General features: G+C 50.0%; 1 long non-coding RNA gene across 1 annotated transcript in view; it reads right to left on the bottom strand.

The window, feature by feature from the left end:
* Positions 1-3,986: 3,986 nt before the first annotated feature.
* The window catches only part of LOC139828035 (uncharacterized), a 75,681-nt gene continuing 61,336 nt past the window's right edge, over positions 3,987-18,331 (bottom strand). Inside the window, exons 2-4 of the long non-coding RNA XR_011739203.1 lie at positions 7,700-7,889; positions 5,605-5,760; positions 3,987-5,393 (exon numbers count right to left, since the gene is read on the bottom strand). This is a non-coding gene — a long non-coding RNA (uncharacterized lncRNA). The remainder of the gene's footprint in view (positions 5,394-5,604; positions 5,761-7,699; positions 7,890-18,331) is intronic.

Genomic DNA, 18,331 nt, shown 5'->3' with positions numbered 1-18,331 from the left:
TATATACTGCAGTGAAATATTTCTGGGGTTTCAGTACCACACGTCTCTCCAACACTGTAGCGTTGATGTGTTTTGTCTTTGTTCAGCCACATAACAGTCACATTTTCTTGCAAAAGCAGCTGCCATCACCATTTAAAAATATTTCCCCCTCTTTACAGGTGGAAAATACAGGCAGAGAGAAACGAGATTGTTTCCCTAGAATCACACAGTAAGTCAGACTCTGAAACCAAAACTGCAGGGTCTTGCCCTGAGCTGCCCACCTGCCTTTTCAAATCACCGTGAAGGATCATCCAACCAACACCTGCACTACGGGAATACAATGCAGAGATGTCCCCACACATCCATGACCTTACAATGCAATCACATTCTTCTGGCCCCCCAGCAGCGTGACACACAGCTGCACACACCTACGCGTACGGAGTTTTCCTTTCAAGTTGGCAGAAAACAATCTTGAAATGCAGTATATAATACTCCGATGGTATTTAATGCTCTGATGCGGATGGACTAACAGCACCACGCTTTCTGCCACCGGCAGAACGACCCCGAGTGGGCTGGGTGCACCCCAGAACACGCCACCGTCCCCAGCTCCGCGATGCCCCCCTTTACACACCCCCCTCGTGCCCCAGGTGTGTTCCCCTCTATGAAAAGCAGGAATGGGGGAGAGCTGCGAATGAAGATTCGGAGAGAAACGGCCCGAGTTGCCTGGCACCCTTACGCGTTACAAATGGATGGTGTGAAATTATCCGTGAAGCACAGAATTCTTTACCGAAGAGAAAAAGAACACCCTGAAGTTTATTTTCCCTGCACAGAGCATCATGTGACACGCAACGGCGGAGCTGTGACGTCCCGCAGGATGGGGCACGCAGAGCAGTGCGGAGCAGCTCAGGAATGGGGACCGGGGGACAAACATTTCAGGAGGAGTTCTGGACCAATAAAGACACCGACTGTGCAGAACATGAGACCAAGCAAATGGGACTTGTGGGCAGCACAAAGGGAATGAGGGAAGAGCCGTGCAGTGAGACTCCCACCCCACCTCAGAGCCCCTGCGGTGCCGTGTGCCCCCAGCGCACGAGCTGCACCGAACCCCCCCGGGCAGCACTGCAGGGCCTCGCTCCCTGTGCTCCCCGGCAGTTCCCCGCAGCCCCCAGCGCCTGCAGAGCACTGCGGGGAGCCGGGGAAACCGCAGCCTGTGGTCAGCCACGGGCCAGCCGGCTGCCCTGGGGCTGCTCCCGGCAACAGGAGCTGCTCCCGGCAACGTCCTCAGAGCAGCAGCGGCAGAGGCACCAGGACAAACACCCAGGTCAGTGGCAGAGGTCTGGAGAAAGAGTTTCCTTGTCCCAGGACGCAGCAGAGCCCTGCAGCAGGGAAAGCACATCCCCAACAGTGAGATGGGAAACATTGCTCCCGGGGGCAGACGCCTGCCCGAGGATGCTGCTGCTGCAAATGCCAATCCCCAGCCCGACAATGGCCATCCCCAGCCCAATGACGGTCCCAACAGCTCTGCTGGCAGTGCCACACAGACTCCCCAGCCCCCTGGTCCCACTGGCCCCAGGCAATGAGCGCAGTGTTGGCTACAAGCACAATAGAAGTCATTCAATATTTCAGAACCCCTCGCTAATAATCCTCCTGACATTTGCTTCGTATGCAGTATCCATTAATGGTAATTTAATCAAGGGCCTCATTCATAGATGAGATCACGAGTGGGAGGTTCTGTGGGAGCCGGCGCAGTGACATGCCGCATTCCCTCCGAGGAAGATGAAGCAATTCTTTGCAGCATCAGTTCAAAGGGAGAGAAGTATTGACCTGCCAGATCAAAAGCCTTTGGTGCCACAGGGTACAGAATGTGCTGCTGCAAGCTCAAGACTTAAAGGGGCAGCTCAGGAGGCATTTACAGCAAATTCATCTCATCCACCTTTGCTTTGAATTAACCACCTTCCCTCTCATATATGACAAGGAATTTAATGGAAAGGCAATTTCGTGGGACTGTGCTCACTCACCTCACATTACTCTGCACTTGAAGACTCAATCAGGAACACAGGTGTGCAGGCGGCAGTGCTGTTACCCTGGTCCCCGTGCCCTGCCAGCATCAGAACGCGTGTCCCTGCTCTATCCATCACTCCTGCCCCACATCCCCGGGAGGACAGTGCTGTTACCCTGGTCCCTGTGCCCTGCCAGCACCAGGAACACGCCTCCCTGCTCTGTCCATTGCTCCCACTCTGCATCCCCGGGGATGACAGTACTGTTATCCCGGTCCCCATGCCCTGCCAGCACCAGAACGCATGTCCCTGCTCTCCCCATTGCTCCTGCTCTGCGTCCCCGGGGATGACAGTGCTGTTACCCCGGTCCCCATGCCCTGCCAGCACCAGAACGCGTGTCCCTGCTCTGCCCATCGCTCCTGCCCCACATCCCCAGGAGGACAGTGCTGTTGCCCTGGTCCCCATGCCCTGCCAGCACCAGAACGCGTGTCCCTGCTCTGCCCATCGCTCCTGCCCCACATCCCCGGGAGGACAGTGCTGTCACCCTGGTCCCCATGCCCTGCCAGCACCAGAACGTGTGTCCCTGCTCTGCCCACCACTCCTGCTCCCCATCCCTGGGTCCTGCGGGCCGGGCAGCCCTGGCACAGCACCGGCAGCTCCTGCGGCACAGCACAGACAAAAGGCTTTGCAAAGGGCGTGGAGAACAGGCAGCACGAGGGATCAGTTCCTCTGCCCTCGCACTTCCGTGCATCTGGGTTTTTACACAACGTTTGTAGCAGGAGAGCAGAGAGCTGGCTTTCTTATGCACATCTGCTGCTGCTGCCCATCAGCACTGATGGGCTCCCAAATCATCTCACGGAATGGATAGGATCACAGGACAGTTTGTGTTGAAGGGACCTCCCCAGCTCCCCCAGTGCTCCCCCTGCCATGACAGGGACATCTTCACCAGCTCAGGTTGCTCAGAGCCCCGTCCAGCCCGGCCTGGGATGTCTCCAGGGATGGTTCAGCCACCACCTCTCGGTACCTGTTCCAACCCCTCACCACCCTCAAGTAAAACATTCATTCCTTCTATCCACTCTAAATCTGCTCTTTTTCAGTTTCAAAATCACTGCCCCTTATGCAGCCATTACAGGCCCTGGTAGAACATCAGCTCTAATAAAGGATGTGAAACAGACTTAGCTGGCCATCTGCATCCATAGATCTGTGGAGCCGCTGCAGTCATCTGTCAGTTTTGCTTGAGTGTTTGCCCATGAAACAGATGTTTTTCCCAACCTCTTTACACACCTTATAACTCTAGGTCTAAAAAACCCGTTGTGTTTAATGGGGATTATTTTTACCCACCTTGACTGCTGTGCTGCCTGCAATAACCTGGAATGATAAAAAAGCAACGTCTAAATTTTGGATGAACTCAGCAAAAACTCACTGCAAAAAGTGACCTCTAATCACACCTGATATTCAGGGCACCTGGTCCCAACAGCCAGACCCACCCGCCCTGGGGACACCGGTCACGTCTGGGCTGAGCCACCGTCCCTCCCTCCTTCCAGGGGCCAGCACAGCCCCACATTCCAGCCCTGGCCACGTCCTCCTTCCCAGCCTGGGAAATGCAGCGCTGAGCACGTTATTGGACTCAGTTATTGCCACAACAGCACCTGTAGCAGGGAGAGCGGTGACATCCGTGGCAGGGGATGCCACACCCCTCAAGGGTTTTATTGCCGACAGAAGTTGGACAAACAACTGACATCAGTCCATTCAAAACATTTAAAGCACTGAAAGCAATAGCCATTAAAACCCTTGCTGGAAAGTACTTAAACGCAAAGGACCTTGACATTTTGTGAATTTAATTTAATACCATTGTACAGAGAAGCAATTACAGTTACATCATTATGCGTAATAACCACGATTGGAGACTCTCTAACCAAGTGTGAAAGGATACTATTGGGAAATACTTGCCTATTGTCAGAGACTTTTAACCTTCCCCGCCCTCCCCTATCCCTGCACCCCCAACACAAACTATTAAAGCTTTGCTCCCCCCACGCTCTGGGCTCCACGACCCAAATTCCAGCACCCATCAAAAACGCACAATTTGGGTGAAGACACCCCCATGGGAAGAGGGTCCCCAAAACGCACCTCCCACAGCCTCAATCCCCCCCGGTGCTTCCCAGGACGGGCTGGCCCAGCTGCACCTCGTGGGGTGTCTGGGAGCTCCTTCCCTTCACCCTCCTTCCAGTTTGCAGTTTTACCACCAAAAGGCACCAAGTTTCACAGGAAAACACCTTCCTGCGGCATGGGGTCCGCTGTGGGGCAAAGGGGTCACAAATGGCATCACTACTGCTGCTTTGGTCTCATTAAATGGGGATTTATATAAAACAGTGAGCTAATTAAAGATAGCAGATATTAGATTACTAAAAGCCTGTAATGTTCGTACGGTTTCACCTTTAACAGCAGCCCTCCCCTGCTCCGGCCAGGGTTCAACTGGAGGATGCATGGGATTTATACAGATGTCTATACATATATAGAAACATGCATATAGTTAAATACACAGTTTCTGCTGGATTTGTTCACAGCTCACTTGTGAGTACCAGCTTATCAAAGCCGGTGGTTAATTATTTCATGCTAGTTTGCTGGACAACACACTTTCCCCATCCTTTCACCGGGCCGTGGGGTTGAGTCTCTGGAACAGGCGGCTGGGCTTCGCTGAGGTGTTAACACCCTTCCCTGGTCTGCAACCACCCCGCCAAAAGTGTTCATTACAGCCCCAGAAACCGGGTTTGAGTCAAGACAGGGAAGCAATCCACAGAGCAGCAAACATCCCCCTCCCCAGGCTGCTGTCGCACTCCTAAGGGCTCGTTAAACGCTGATGGTCACCCGTGCCAGTGCCCTGATGGCTCAAGAGAGAGGGCAGCGGCAGTGGTGTTGTCAGACCCCGGCAGTGGTGTTGTCAGACCCCGGCAGTTCTTCCAGGACTCATCTTTTCCTTCAAGCATTGTTTAACATATCATTTAAAGTTTTTATTTCTACTCATTATTTAGCTAACTTACAAGCTTATCACTTCTTTGCTAAGATCGTGAGAGATCATTACCTTTGGCTCAGAAAACCCTTCCAAAATCCCTTTATTTTTAGACAACCATGGCACGCAATATAAAAGACCGCATGTAGCTGTAAAGCAGCAGCGGTTATACCTCGAAGCACCTGGATATTTCTGCGCAAAGCAAAGTTCCACTGAGCCAACACCCTGAAGCATTTTTTAAGAGGTTTAAAAAGAAATGCGAGTTTTCTTAAGCGTGCTAAGAACTGAGAGTCCCTGGGCAGCCCTGGGGAGCAGAGCCGGTTTCACGCTGGCCTGAGATTGAGCATCAGACAATTCCCCCTGCGGCACTGCTGCCTTCACAGCCCTCTGTACAGGCTTTCAGCTGTTTCCTGCAAAGCCAAAAGCCTGAAGTTAAAAGGCCCCCTGGGCCAGGGCGTCCATCCCCTCCCTGGGCATTGGGTGGGATGCAGGACACACTGGCAGCCCCCTCCCTGTTAACCCCAGAATCCCCTCCCTGGGCGCTGGGTGGGATGCAGGACACACGGGCAGCCCCAGGCACCCCGGCTGGGTGACAGCACCCACTGTGCCGACCAACACCACCTTCAGCCTTCTGCCTCCTGCGTGAGAACGTGCTCCAAGGTTTTGGGTGCACAGCCACTGGTTATTGCTGCCACCCAGGGCTACGGGTGCATCCTTGTGTCACGTTGTCATTCACACTCCAGCTGCTTCCCCAGCGAATCATTTGAACCCCGTTCTCTGCAAATATCAGTAATAAACTGTCAAACAGGTACCAGTACAACTGAAACAGAGCACAGGGAATGACACTCAGGACATGTGGCCCCTGACCGACAGATCTGAGAGCAAACTGGCGCCATCACTAAACAGATTAGCAAATGGGCGCCTCAGTCTCCTTCAGTTCACAACTTCTCAGGAGTTACAGGGGCCCTGTTATACCTGTGGGAGCAAAGTTTCTCCTGTAATCCCTCTGCATTTCCACAGCCAAACCAGCATCCTCTGGCTCTGGAAGTGCCTGTGGTGTGGGGGCCACCCCAGTGTGCACACCAGGTAACCCCAGTTCTCAACAGCCAAACCAGCATCCTCTGGCTCTGGAAGTGCCTGTGGTGTGGGGGCCACCCCAGTGTGCACACCAGGTAACCCCAGTTCTCCTGCCAGCCATGGAACATGCAGCTCACGTCCCTCTAGGTGTCATCTCTCTCTCGTTGTCTCCAAGTGGAATACAAATCTGAGGTGCACAACACTTCCTAAGGCTGCATATTAACAAATTCTTGGCAAAATAAGTTGGGTTTTTTCATCAGGTGTATGTTTTTGGTGAAGATATTGACTATTCTTGGGCAGAGGACAGAGCCCTGGAAAGCCACCGGAGAAACTCTCTGCAGAACTGTCAACTGTTCAAACGTATCTGCTGTGTGTTCTGTTTTCGGTCATTCGGAGCGTGTGGAAGTGGCTCTGCATGCTGCAGGGGCATGAGCACAAAGCTGCTGTGGCACTTGGAGATACTGCAGTTATCTTTACACGTAAATGCACGATACCAGCCAAAATGGAACCAGATTTAAGAAAAGTCCCTCTATTAAGCAAAGCTGATTGGCAATAACTATGCTGTGACCTTGTGACTTAGTATTGAATACATCATAACATCCTAGCAAATATTATTAGATAACCAACCAGGAGATACTGTCTGGTCAAACATTAGACAATCACATCAGCCTTGCCATAATCCATAACCATCATTCATATCGGACTTTCGGGCACTTTAGGACATCCCATTGCCTTTAACTACTGGCATGACATCAGTTCTGTTCCCACAGATCTCTCCCAATGTTTCACTTGTTCAAAGCAGCAGACAAGCAGATCCACGAGGTTTGCAGATCCACGAGGTTTGCAGCTCCCGGAGATTCCTGCCCATTTTTAACGATGTTAGATGCCAGTCCTGCTGATTCAGGAGTGGAGAGCGGTTGCTCTTTAACATCCTCCCCAGTTACAGATGGAACAGAAAGCATCTCATTATCACAGTAAGTCACCAGTAAGTCATCCTGTTTCTTTGCTCAGCATGAGCACACACTCAGGGCTTCCAGCCTCTCTGTATCCCAGCGTTGAGCCCTTGCCCAGTCACACTGCTGGGGGCTTATTTATTTAGAGAGAATAATAAACCCCTCCTTGCCCTGCTGAGCTCCACTGCCCGTCCCTTTCTACAGATGCACACACCTGTTTTTATGTGAAATGACGTTGTTTCTGAGCACAGGCAGGTTTGGCAGCACAGCGAGAGGAACGCAGGAGGTGGGACACACGGTGTGTGTGTGACCCCAGCCCAGGTCCCCTCACCTGAGCCCTGCTGGGCCAAGTCTGGAGCTGCGAGTCTCAGGGTCACAGAGAAGCAGGACTTACTGCTATTACTATCATTTTAAAATGAATTACGAGTTCTCTAGAATATTCTCCAGGATATAATCACCTTTTCAGACTGAAGGAGTTCAGTGCATACATGCCTGTATCTTCCCAGGTTACTAACTTTTTGTATTTGGTGTCTGTGATAGCAAAAAACCAATTGGGTGGGAAATGGTTTGAAATTGGACCCTGATGAGATTTTTCTTGAGCTTTCAGGAAAAGATTAACCAATCCTAAAGTCAGTTTCACAGAAGTAACGGCAGAATATTTTGCATTCAAAAATCCAGGTAAATACCTCCAACTGAATGCTGTGTTTATTTGTCCGGCCCAGCTCTCAGCACGTTCTTGACGTTAACGTCCCAAAGGTGGCTAAAATCTGGATCTGGCCACATCTTCCCTTGGCTTTGCTCGTGCGCAGGATCCATCACACAGGCAGGGCTCCGTGGGTCCCTGGTGACACAGGACACCCAGCACTCCCCTCCTTCCTGAGGACCAAGAAACCTTAAAACTGGTATCAGTAAAACATGGTACCAATCTGGGGGAAAGCAGGATGCTGCTGCACGTGTCCCCAGGCACTCAGCCAGCCGGTGCGCCAAGGGCAGCACCCCTGAGCCACACGGGACCGCGGTGGCGCTGGAGCATGGCCCCAGGACGTGGGGCTGGATGAGCGGCTGGTGGGGCTCCAGCAGGAGGACGCCCAAAATCACCATTCATTTACTGCTCCCCTCCAAGCAAAGGCTGAGTTAAACTGCTCTCCTTTGCAAACAAGAATCGAAGCACGTACCTAGATTCTGGGTTGAGAAATGCAGGCACACAAAATAAGGTGCACAGGATGAGATGGAAGATGAATTTTTTGGTGCTGTTAGGAAGAAAGTCTGTGGATTATTGTGCTTTGGAAGCAGCTCTCCTTGTTGGCAAACAACAACAAAGCAGCTGGAGAGAAGCAGAAATCAAAGCAGCTATGCCATGCCTCACTATTTCCCCTTCTCTCATAACCTACAACCAAGTTCTCGATCCTAAATCCAATCATCACCCCCAAGGTAGGGTTTTGCATATGGAAGACACCTTGCAGAACAGAAAATTAACATCGACACTGTGCAAGAAATAAGACATAAAAAGCTGATACAAGCACAAAATGAATACCAAGCATGGACACCTTGGTTTGTTGGCAAGAACTTGGGGAAGAGAGTCTTCTGGGAAACAGTCACATAAGAAACTCCCCAAGTTCCCTTTTCCTCCAATTAAAAGCTAACAAACGGCTTTCCAATCAGCAAAAAAAAAAACCAAAACCAAACCAACCGAAAAAAAAAAAACACAAGCAAGAAAATATTTCATATCCTTGACTCTGTTGTCAGTCTAAGAGCAAAAAGAGAAAGGTGGATTAGATGCATCTACCCCAGAACAGTAATTTTATTTTAAGCCTCTGTATACCATAAAGCAGAAAAAAGCACTCTTTCTTTTCCAGATAATTTCTAATTAATAAAGTTATATTTATTACATGCAATTAAAAATATAACCTCAGGGCATGAGCAACAATAGAGATATTCCGTCTGACGCTTACTTATCCAAATTATTACTTTTTTTTTCAAATATTCTGCGTACAGAAATTAATTTCTTGAAGCTACAATAGCCTGTTTCATAAAAATAGTGTTTTCTAATTAAATTAATCTAACAAAGGGAAAAAAAAGTATGGTAGAATGCTTCACATCTGAGAATAAAGCTAATTGAAGCAAATCATCATCTCCATGATGGAAGAAGCTCTGATGCAATCTAATTAAAAAGGAGGAGGCCCCCTTATTCAATTATTTCATTTAACTGTACCTGAGACAATCGCCTGGTTGAGACTCCTCACGGATTTGGTCCACACTTCTGACACCGGAGAAGTGAATACAAATGGCACATTGATCACAGCCCTAAGAGATGAAAGGGGCATCACAGCTTCCTCCAGCTCCAGAGCAAAGCGCTGGCCCCGCACCTCAGCCCCTCAAACCACCTCTCATTCCTAAGCTGGACTGGTCGCACTCTTCCCATAGACTGTGAGACACCTCATCTCCTTCTTGGACACTACAGTTTCACAGAATCACAGACGGTTTGTGTTGGAGGGACCTTCCCAGTGCCCCCCCTGCCATGACAGGGACATCTTCAGCAGCTCAGGTTGCTCAGAGCCCCGTCCAGCCTGGCCTGGGATGTCTCCAGGGATGGTTCATCCACCACCTCTCTGGGAACCTGGGCCAGGCTCTCACCGCCCTCAGGGCCAACAATTCCTTCCTGCATCTTGGCTATAAACAATCACTCCACATTTCCAAGAAGCCGAGCAAAGCACAGCTGCTTTCCAAGGACCGTTCCCCAGCGCGTCTGGAGCAGGTTGGTGGGGAGCGGGACACACATTGACATGGAGCTGGTGCAGATCAGCTCAAACAGCCCAGGGACCACTTTGTGTTTTGCCCACAGAGGTGGGTTCTGAGCACCAAGGCAGGGCCAGAGGGGCCAGGTCACAGCACTGGTGGCAATGGCCTGGGTCACTGTCACCACAGCAGGACACCATCCTCGGTCTGCAGCCCAGCAGAAGAAAGAGACATCTGCAATACCACGTATTAAATCACCAAACATTAACGCTGAGGCAGAGATTTATATTTTGGCAGCATCAAGTAAATGGTATTTGAAATGTCAGTATCTTGATCATATTAATTGGAGTTTTAAATCACTGGTGCTTGTGTGGCTACCTGAATATTAATCTCAGTTTCCTGACTTTGAGAAAGAAGTGCCTTGAGGTTGGGGAGATGCCTGACATTTCTATTCTAAACGGGAAAACTACTGAAAAAATGTTTGCTTCAACACATTTTAATCGTTTAAGAAATTCTTAAAACAAGTTTACCCTAAAAGTGTCAGAAATACATAATATAGTGTATGAATAGATTATGTAAATGACTTAGTATACTGATTCAGGCATTAATCAGTCCTTTTTCTTTTGCATACAAATGCAGAAGTCCTGAGCACAACAAAAGCAAATTGTTTTCCTGAAATATTAGCATAGAACACACAGTGGTTCTGTCTCGCTGCAGACTGCAGTCCTAACTCCATCCCGCTCCTCACCACCACCCTTTGTCTTCAACACAAAGGGATGCGGCTGAAACCTGAGGCCTCCTCCCTTCCATCACAGGCATCGCCTGCAGGAAAAACAAGCCCCAGCAGTCAGGTTTTACTGTAGGAAGCGAAACGTGGCTTCCCCGGTTCCTGCAGCGCGGGTTCAGCAGAGCAGCTCCGCACCGCGCTTGTGGGGATCTGAACCGGCTGATGGGCCTCGGGGGCACGGCGGCCGTGGGCTCTGCGCTAACAGGGTACCCGAGCACTGCTCTTCAGCCCAGGTTATTGAGCATTTCAACCAATGGCCTGGGAGGGAACATAAACCCACGTTGTATGGAGCCTGCAGATGGCACAAAGACTGCGGGGATGCAGATGGGATGACGGGACAACAGAGTTCTGCTGCCCTTTGGTCAGCCCGGCACACGCGAATCACTCACCTACAGGCAAGCCAACCGTAAAGCCCATTTTAACGTCCTGGCTTCAGGAACGAAGGACTGAGGCCACTCCTGGAGGCAGAGACCATACCGAGAGCATGGTGAGCATGACTTCAGAACCATGGCAGGTGGGCACCAACACCAGCTTCCAACCCACCCCTCGGCCACAAACACCAATGCCAATTTCATGAGTATAGAGACCAGTGGAGAGCTGGGGAAGCTGCTGCGTGCACCACTGCCACAGGGACCGCGTCCTCTGTTGTGCTGGAAGCCACCAAGGACACTCCCATAGGGGCAGGTGTCCCCAGGGCCACCTGGCCATGCAGGGACCTGCATGTGCTGAGCTTGGGGATGGCTGAGCAGGGCGTGGCACAGCACCCGGGCACCTTGGTTTGGAGACAAAGGGACAAGGACTCCTTTGTTCCTTTTTTAAGATACATTTGTCACCTTAAAACCTATGAGCATTTTTTTGAGAGTCAATGGTAACCTAAAAATCAAAACTGGACTTTTTTCTTAAAAGACCTCCTCTAGTTAAAAAGAAATTAATTCAGGGGAGGTTTACGGCCGGTATCAAGCAGAAGTTCCTTCTGGCTTTGTAATTGACTGATCTGCCGCATGTTGAGCCGCAGGATCGAGGGGTTGTTAACTCCATGCAATAAATATTGAAGGCTATTTAAATGGAAAAGGGAATCACAATCTTGCTGCTTTGTGTTATATAAGCGAGGTTTAAAATAAATTACTGTTCCTGGAGATGAAAGAACTTAAAATCTGCCCACGTTTTTTTACCCTTAGGTTTAAAAAGCAAATAAACACGTAAACAAATAAATCAAGAGTATTAAATCTCATCTAATCTGCTTTAACCAGAAAGTCTAAAAAGGCTTTCTTATTCCGCAGCTGAGAAAGTTGGGCATGCAAATCTTCCACAAGGAAAGCTTTTCTTCTCAGATAAGTGTTCAGAATCTGAATTAAACCAGTCTTAACAAAGCAGAGCTCCTCTTTTAAAATCCAGATTATGTTCTTTGTGATACCAAACCATTCATTCCTCACTTTTCTAGAGAAGAACTCCATGAAAAGTAATGAAAACATGAGTGGTGTGGCTGTGGCCGGGCACTTCTTCAGATGCCGCAGAAAAGAGGAGCATCTGCTGCCTTCCTCAGTCACTTACAGACAGGGTGAGAACCCAACCTGGGAGACCTGACGTGTCTTCTCCAAAATACTCATCTTTTTGATGCATACGGGAGCAGTCAGTCTGACCTTTACTCCTGCTATTTATACGATTTCTTCTGTCTGTGTTTTTATGGAAGATGACTTGCCAAGTAACAGCGTTTAGTCTAAGAATAAAGCAGCCTCTTAGAGTGTCCCATGCTTTCGTGTTCCCACCACCAGACCCCAACCGTAAATATTGACGAGCTGCTCTTTTCCCTTCCCTGGGAAGTTCTGCTCCGAGCATGGACAAGGGGCGTCATTAACACCGAGTTAATTGTGCCAGCTGCCTCGACAGTGAAGGACGCGGAGCCACAGACTCCAGAGGGCAGATCCATGTGGCTGCAGCTTTGCCGTTATCTTTGTCCTCCCATCCCAGGAGCATCCTGCTGGAGATTTCGCTGTTGTCTCCTTTCTCTATATGAGTAAAACAAATTACAGCCATTTTAGGCTATTTCTTGTCCAGTCTCCACAGCAAGCCCAACTGTGTTTAGTACCTTGAGATTTTCTCCCTCTGCAAGTCCCCAAAAGCAGGACATTTAGGTGACTGGTCCCTTCTGAAACAAGCGGGAACAGGCAAACTCACGGGATATGCGCTCTCAGTCCAAAAGGTACACCTGAAAAAACACATTCTGCCTCCCTTACATAAACCTCAGCTGCTCCTGTGAGCTTTTCCACATCACATTCACCCCAACTGCATCCCTGGGAAAACTCCCCCTGCCCCATCAGCTCCCCGGCGCTCGTTTTCCCCTCCATTTCCCACCCCTCAGTGCCAACCCTTCAGCTCAAGCGGGGCTGAACAGACATTGTCAGAGTATTTGGGAGCAGACACGGATTATTTCCCCATTGAGAGTTTCTCTCTGCTTTTCCTCAAGGTCTGTTGCGTTTGCTGTTCCAATATCATTGGCTTCCCCTGTTGAGAGAAGCCTGCTCTTAATTAACTATCTCGTCAGGCTAGACCACTCCACACCCAGGCGATTTCTTCTCATGCTATTTGTGACAGATGATGAGCCAGCAGAAGGGCAAAGTGCCCAGGGAAGCAGAACAAAGAGTCAGAGTCACCATTCTTCCCTCTGCAGCAGCTCCAGGTTCACACACAGCACCCATGTCCAGCATCCAGCCCTCCAGGTTCACACCCACCCTGTGTGTCCAGCATCCAGCGCTCCAGGTTCACACACACACTGCGTGTCCAGCATCCAGCCCTCCAGGTTCACACCCACCCTGTGTGTCCAGCATCCAGTGCTCCAGGTTCACACACAACACCCATATCCAGCATCCAGCGCTCCAGGTTCACGCACACCCTGCGTGTCCAGCATCCAGCGCTCCAGGTTCACGCACACCCTGCGTGTCCAGCATCCAGCGCCCCAGGTTCACACCCACCCTGGGTGTCCAGCATCCAGTGCTCCAGGTTCACACACAACACCCATGTCCAGCATCCAGCGCTCCAGGTTCACACCCACCCTGTGTGTCCAGCATCCAGCGCTCCAGGTTCACACCCACCCTGCGTGTCCAGCATCCTGCGCTCCAGGTTCACACCCACCCTGCGTGTCCAGCATCCAGCGCTCCAGGTTCACACCCACCCTGGGTGTCCAGCATCCAGTGCTCCAGGTTCACACACAACACCCATGTCCAGCATCCAGTGCTCCAGGTTCACACACAACACCCATGTCCAGCATCCAGCGCTCCAGGTTCACACCCACCCTGTGTGTCCAGCGTCCAGCATCCAGCGCTCCAGGTTCACGCACACCCTGCGTGTCCAGCATCCAGCGCTCCAGGTTCACGCACACCCTGCGTGTCCAGCGTCCAGCATCCAGCGCTCCAGGTTCACACACACACTGTGTGTCCAGCATCCAGCGCTCCAGGTTCACACACTGTGTGTCCAGCATCATCCCTCTAACAGCCTCACAGCCAAAATACGGAATTCCAAATACAGAAACAGAAAACTATGAAAAATAAATACAGGGTCGCGGAGGACATCAGTAAACCCCGATCATTGGGCTGGTAAATTTTTGGAGGTGGAAATCGTCTTTCTGAAGCTTCTTTGACCTTCAGATACTCCTGTATTTGAAGGACCACATGATGGAAAATGTTTGATTTCTATGAAAATCTTGTCTTGTTGGACAACCAGCAGGATGAAATAAAAACTCAAATAGAAAAATAGGCTTATATACTATGGGCAATCTTCACATAGCATGAACATTCATAAAATTACATAGCAAGTGTTTTCTCATCACAGCGAGTTTTGGAGGGTGGAGATAAAGCAACCCAGGCAGCAACCATGCGCTCAGGCATAAACTGGTTAAAATAATTTGCCTCTGTGCACTACAAAACATGAGCACTGAATAGAAAATTATATTAAAAATTTATATAGTGTTTTCTTGCTAAGCTTTACATGCATTATAATAACATCATGAGATCCATTCTGATAACATTGTAATACAAAACAGGCCAGATGACTCACGGCATACGGAGCAGCAGAAAGCGCGTGGCGCTGTGCGATTAGTGCAGTGTTTATAAGCTGTTGCTTCCCATCACAAATGGAAGCAATGTTTTCAGAATAAAAGCAGGCACTGGAACGCAGGATTTAATTTCCAGGGCCGGTGCTGTAGGTGGACTTCCACTAAAATATTCATGGGTTTAGCTGTTAGCAGCTCAAATTAATTACCATCCATAATTAATCCGCCCTGTAGAATCCAGCTATTTTATAAACATGGGATTTATTGGACATGCCCCCTCGATTTGTATTGTGGGTTTTGTTTATTAGACAGTCAAGATTACCGAAATAGTACTTGTCATACAGAAAAATCAATATTCGGCGCGCTGCGTCTGCCGCCCGCTCACCTTTACACCCGCCGCACAACTCCTACGCCGCTTCACCCCAGGCATGTTCATTGCTTCATTCTCCCCACGTCACTTCTCGTTAACTCCACGGCACATTCATTAATCTCATCAGCAGCCGCGGGAGCTGCAGGTGGGTGTGGGGACATGGGTCCCGCGGTGCTGGGGGGACATGGGGACGAGCGGTGGGATGGGACCGGTACCTTGCCCATACCTGAACCACACAGGTGAGTCCTGGCCAACCCCGCTCCCAGACGTGTGCTCAGGGATCGTCAGGAGGAGCAGGCAGCTTCTAACCAGCCTGGGTGGGCAGGAGAAGCGCGGGGGTCCAGCAGAGCTGGCATAGCTCTAGGCAGGCATTTTAGAAACATTGATTAATAAGAAAAGCTCATTGTCACAAAAGATTTCCAGTGAAAAGTTCCTACAAGATTTAGTAAAAAACAAAAATGTTTAATTTTGCACAATTTTTAAATTAACTTTGACCTGGGTTCAACAAGTTGCTTTGCTGTTAGCAAAGAAACTACAGAAACTTCATTAATCAGCCATCCCGATGGCCAGGGGCTAAGGGTATGTCACCTCCAACGAGGACTCTGCACATCTGATGGGATCCCACCACTGCCCTGTCACCTTCAATCAGGGTTCTGCACATCTGATGGGATCCCACCACTGCCCTGTCACCTCCAACGAGGGCTCCGCACATCTGATGGGATCCCACCACTGCCCTGTCACCTCCAACGAGGGCTCCGCACATCTGATGGGATCCCACCACTGCCCTGTCACCTCCAACGAGGGCTCCGCACATCTGATGGGATCCCACCACTGCCCTGTCACCTCCAACGAGGGCTCCGCACATCTGATGGGATCCCACCACTGCCCTGTCACCTCCAACGAGGGCTCCGCACATCTGATGGGATCCCACCACTGCCCTGTCACCTCCAACGAGGGCTCCGCACATCTGATGGGATCCCACCACTGCCCTGTCACCTCCAACGAGGGCTCCGCACATCTGATGGGATCCCACCACTGCCCGGTCACCTCCAACGAGGGCTCCGCACATCTGATGGGATCCCACCACTGCCCTGCCACCTCCAACGAGGGCTCCGCACATCTGATGGGATCCCACCACTGCCCTGTCACCTCCAACGAGGGCTCCGCACATCTGATGGGATCCCACCACTGCCCTGCCACCTCCAACGAGGGCTCCGCACATCTGATGGGATCCCACCACTGCCCTGCCACCTCCAACGAGGGCTCCGCACATCTGACGGGACCCCACCACCGCAAGGGCAGCTGCAACCCAAACCCTCCTCGGCAGTGTGAGGAGCAGTAGCTGCAAGCTGCAATCTGGGAGGCTTTAGACAAGATGTTTGGGTGGCAGAGGCACCCAAGGGTGCTGCAGTCTCCATCCTTGGAGATTGCCAAACCCAGCGAGACAAAAATCACAGGTGACCTGCACTGGTGCTTCAAGGTGGGACGACTTCCAGTGATCCCTTCCAAACAATATTTCTATGATTCACAATGCTGCTGTTAGTTCCAGACACCTGAGCTTTCCAAATTGTATCATCCTACTACGCTATATCTCATAACATTGAGCATTGAGTCTTATTTGCTGTTGTCCTGTTCATCACCTTGCCTTATTGGGATCCATTCAGACTGGAGAACCGCAGCTTTGGCTGATCTGCACAACTCCATAATCTGTAAATGTACCACATCAGTAGTCATCCCCTTCCCCACATCGTTAATTAGCACGCCAGGCAGCAACAGTCCCCATGTGGAAGCCTCTGAACACCCCATTGTTAACCTTTCGCCACAGTCCAATGGCCATTTATTCCTACTCGGTGCTCTGGGACTCGGCTGAAGACATTTTGAAAGCCCAAATAAATGATGTCAGACGGTGCTCCTCTGTGCCTGCTTGCTCAAGTGAGAAATAGGCTGGCATCTCCATCACTACGCGCAGGAGTTGCACCGGCGCAGCTCCCGGAGGGGGCTCTGAACATCCCGCTACTGACGGCTACGCCGCTTCACCCCCGCATTTCAACAGCTTCTAGATGTATTCCTCACTCCTCCTGTCGCTATCCTCGTTCTGTGTGCCACTGGCTGGGAAAAGAAGTTAAAAATAAAGCTGTGTTATTAACAATGAGGAAAACACTCATTTACGTGCTATATATACCTCTATGGAGGCTGTTCTCGGAAATTCTCCACCAGCTACAACTGTACACAGCCATCCAGGCAACGGAGAAACTGAACCACTCCTAAATGGCATTTACATGCGGGTCACGCCTCTGCTGCTAATACAGAATTCCTCTTTCTGTCTCAAGAGAAGAAACGGGAGAAACATGACATGAGATCCTGCAGGGGCTCCTTGCCAGGCCTGACACAAGCACTTCAGACCAAGCTCCTCAGCAGGTCTTTGGTGTTTAATGCTGGCTGAAATCACCTTAAAATCAGCAGCCTTAATATCTGCAAGGACCTCAGCCTTATCATGATGAAGTTGTCCATCTATATAAGAACTTATTCTCAGGAAGGCCAAAAAAACCCAGCAAGCACCTCAACATGTTCCGATGCTGCAGCAGTAGAAACCAGTGGGGTAAGTCACGTTATTCAGAGCAAAGGGGGATATGTGACTGGGACGCATCAACACCCACCCTGCTGAATAAAGCACTTCCAAACAATGCCGTGGCCAACTTCAGTTGCAAAGCTTGTTTGTATCCCTCACGGTCCGGTTATCAGAGAGGAAAAGCAAACTTACAAAACCACGTTCCAATTAAGCGCTGGCGGCTCAATGAGGCTTTGGCTCGTGTTTGAGTTCTGAACTGTGAGAGCGCCAGGGGAAACCTTTTGAGGTAGGCGATGATTATTTTAACAATTCAACTTATCTTCAAATGATTTATCCAGGAAACTGCAATTTCTAACTTCTCTGGATTCATTGAACCAACATGCTATAACATGTCATTTAATTAAAGTAGTCATTAAGAGTTTTACTGGATAGAAAAATCAAATCTGAGGCATCTGACCTTTTGGGCATTTCAGCTGTTCACACTTCAGTTATCCAGTTGTCTTAAATTGCCCATTAGTAACTGTCTGACTTTATGGGCTTTCTGAACAATTGTTTTAAACAGCAAATTTAGTACTAAATCTAATACTAAGACTTTCACTCATTTTTAGTAACAGAGTCCTGAGACACAACACAGCCGTAATTCTCCTGTAGGTGCGTCTTGCCATTTTAGTTAATCCTTCATTGACAGAAGTGTGACAAATACATCTCTCTATTTTCCCCAATAAATAGTTGTGCTTAAGGGAGCCTGTGAGGAGATCAGGACATTCCTCCAAACGGTTACCACCATGTTACATTTACATGGATTTGAATA

This window comes from Patagioenas fasciata, chromosome 5 (genome assembly GCF_037038585.1).
Source record: "Patagioenas fasciata isolate bPatFas1 chromosome 5, bPatFas1.hap1, whole genome shotgun sequence".
Lineage (NCBI taxonomy): Eukaryota > Metazoa > Chordata > Aves > Columbiformes > Columbidae > Patagioenas > Patagioenas fasciata.
Note: the sequence above shows the minus strand (reverse complement) of the source record. Positions and strands in the feature narration are given on the sequence as shown.